General features: G+C 43.2%; 1 pseudogene; it reads left to right on the top strand.

Annotated features, from left to right (window-relative positions):
- The first annotated feature begins 1,403 nt into the window (after window positions 1-1,403).
- LOC116567391 lies at window positions 1,404-2,874 on the top strand (annotated as a pseudogene).
- The last annotated feature ends 405 nt before the right edge of the window (window positions 2,875-3,279 follow it).

Below are 3,279 nucleotides of genomic sequence, written 5' to 3'. Positions count from 1 at the left end.
ACTTTGTTTTGTTGAACCCTTAGATGGAGTTGGGAATGTACATTTATAAAGAGGATCTAGGGCAAAGCCAAATCACTCAGGATAATAAAGAGATGAGTGTAAAGAGATTGGGGAAGGGACACAGGAAGGGGGGGGTATAGATCCAGGAAGGCTGTATACCTTGGAAGAAAAGTAGAGACAAAGGAAAAAAGAAATCTTAGAGGAGTGTCAGAGCTGAGAAGGAACTTTGGAGAAGAGATGTCAAATAGTGAGTTGGGGCGTTGCTGCTATACCACACATGCTAGGAGATCCCTTTCATCTTCTCTGTGAATTCTGTGTTTCTTACCAAGACTTTTGTAGAGATGGGCTCAACATAGAGAATGTGAAGATATGCAAAAGTTCTATGTCCATGTGGGTATAAAATAAAAACAAAGGTTGCTTTCATAGAGGAGACAGCTGGTATCTGGGCTCATATGCAGTGTAACAACAAAGTGAGAAGGGATGAGCCTGAAAGAATAAACAGGATGATTTCATGAGAGGTCATGTGAGACATTTTAAAACATAAGCCCCTTGGAGCACTGGCATGGCTCAGTCTTAATCTCAGGGTTGCGAATTCAGGCACCACATTGGGCTCCACACTGGGCATGGAGCCTACTTTAAAAAAAAAAAAAAAAAAGTGTGCCCCTTATCGTAGGGCAAATAAAGAACAGTCATAGAGATTTCAAAAGAAAAATGATGCAATCAAGGTTATAGTTTAGAAAGATGACTCTAGCAGCAATTCAGAGAATGGGTTGGAGGAAGAAATGCTAGAGGCAAAGGAAAGTTGCAAAACTTTGCAGCAGTCAAGGCAAGACATGTCAATGACCTATGCTGGTTAGAGTAACAGTGAAGATGGGGAGAACTGGACAACCCGGACACATTAAAGTTTAAATCAGTAGGTCTTGATGATTGATTGGATAGAGGCAAAAGGATTATCAACCTTATGGATTGTCCAGGACTAAAGAGGTTCCCAAGACATGAGACTTTCAGTTTTAAAATTAAGACAGCTCCAGGCAAGCCATTCCAGTTTTTATGGAACTGTGGGGGTTCCACGGATGTGAAATTTTTCATACAAACACCAAAAAAAAAAATCTGGGAAAACAGGGGTGAATTTGTCACTTTAATGGGGGGTGAAGTTGTGGGTGAGTGAGGTGACACCTAATTTCTGGCTGGGGATTGGAGATACCAGTCACTGAGACAGGCAAGGCAGGAAAAAAAAAAAAAAAAAAAGGAAAAAAAAAAAAAACAGATTCAGGTGGGAAGAAAATGTTGAGTTTTATTTTTGGAAATGTCCAGTTTCAAGGACTTACAGAACACCAAAGAAGAAATATCTAGTAGGCAATTAGGTCCTTTTAAGTATCTGGCACTTGGCAGGTTCTCTTATGTCGACCACCTAAGAGTTGTGCTGTAAGAAGCAACAACATCTCCCCTTCCTCTCTGCCATCTGCTTGGCAGTCACAAAGCAGCAACCATGCATGAATGCATCTCCATCCATGTTGGTCAGGCTCACGTCCAGATTGGCAATGCCTGCTGGGAACTCTATTACCTAGAACATGGCATTCAGCCCAATGGCCAGATTCCACGTGACAAGACCATTAGGGGAGGAGATGACTCCTTCAACACCTTCTCCAGTGAGACAGGAGGTAGGAAGCATGTGCCCAGGGAAGTGTTTGTAGACCTGGTACCCACAGTCACTGATGGCATTCACACTGGCACCTACCACCAGCTCATCCACCATGAGCAGCTCATCACAGAAGAGGAAGATGCTGCCAATAACTATGCCAGAGAGCTCTACACCATTGGTAAAGAAATCATTGACCTTGTCTTGAACTGAATTCGGAAACTGGCTGACCAGTGCAGGTCTTCAGGGCTTCTTGGTTTTCCACAGCTTTGGAGGGGGAACTGGTTCCAGGTTTACCTCTCTGCTGATGGAATGTCTCTAAGTTGATTATGGCAAGAAGTCCAAGCTGGAGTTCTCCATTTACCCAGCTATCCAAGTTTCCACAGCTGTAGTCAAGCCCTACAACTCCACCTTCACTACCCATACCACCTTGGAGCAATCTGATTGTGCTTTCAGAGTAGACAATGAGGTCATCTGTGACATCCGTTGTAGAAACCTCGATATTGAATGCCAAACAACACTAATCAAAAAAGGTTGATAGGTCAAATTGTGTCTTCCATCACTACTACTTTCAGATTTGAGAGAGCCCTGAATGTTGATCTGAGAGAATTCCAGACCAACCTCATGCCCTATCCTCACATCTACTTCCCTCTGGACACTATGCCCCTGTCACCTCTACTGAGAAAGCCTACCATGAACAGCTTTCTGTAGCAGAGATCACCAATGCATGCTTTTGAGCCAGTGAACCAGGTGGTGAAGTGTGAGCCTCACCACAGTAAATACGTGTCTTGCTGCCTGTTGTACCATGAAATGTGGTTCCCAAAGATGTCAGTGCTGCCATTGCCACCATCAAGACCAAGTATACTATCCAGGTTGTGCACTGGTTCCTCACTGGTTTCCGAGTTGGCATTAATTACCAGCCTCCTGGTGGAGACCTGGCCAGAGTTCAGCGAGCTGTGTGCCTGCTGAACACAACCACAGACATCACTGAGGCCTAGGCTCGCCTGGACTGCAAGTTTGACCTGATGTATGCCAAGTGTGCCTTTGTTCACTGGTATGTGGGGGAGGGCATGGAGGAAGGACAGTGGTTTTTTTTTTTTTTGAGGCCCATGAGGACATGGCTGTCGTTCAGAGGATTATGAAGAAGCTGGTGTGGATTCTGTTGAAGGAGAGGGTGAAAAAAAAGGAGAAGACTACTAAAGTTAAAAATATCACAAAGGTGCTTCTTTTACAGGGAAGCATGTTCTGTTTTAAACTTGAAAAGTTGTGCTCTGATGAGTTGATTTGTGCGTAGCAGTGTATAGTCTCATATACAATGCTAACCTATGCTTTAAAACACATGCTCTGTTATAGGCCCAAGCTGTCCATTTCTCTGATGGGCTTGAATAAAGTATTCCCAGTCTTAAATGAATAAAAGGAAAAAAGAAAGAGAAAAAATTAGATTTAAAATATAGTGTGGAATTTACTGGCATATAGATGGCTCCTGAAGCTATGTGAATAAGTAAGACTTCCCAGGGATGGTTTATACCAGAGAAAAGGAGAGAAGAAAGAAAGAGAAGAGAATAATGGAAAATGGGGGGAGGGAAGGAAAGGGAACTGAGGATAGAGTCCTGTGAAATACCAATAGTTTCAAGATATAT

The sequence above is a fragment of the Mustela erminea genome, chromosome 10 (genome assembly GCF_009829155.1).
Source record: "Mustela erminea isolate mMusErm1 chromosome 10, mMusErm1.Pri, whole genome shotgun sequence".
Classification (NCBI taxonomy): Eukaryota; Metazoa; Chordata; class Mammalia; order Carnivora; family Mustelidae; genus Mustela; species Mustela erminea.
This window is presented reverse-complemented; position numbering and strand designations above follow the sequence as displayed.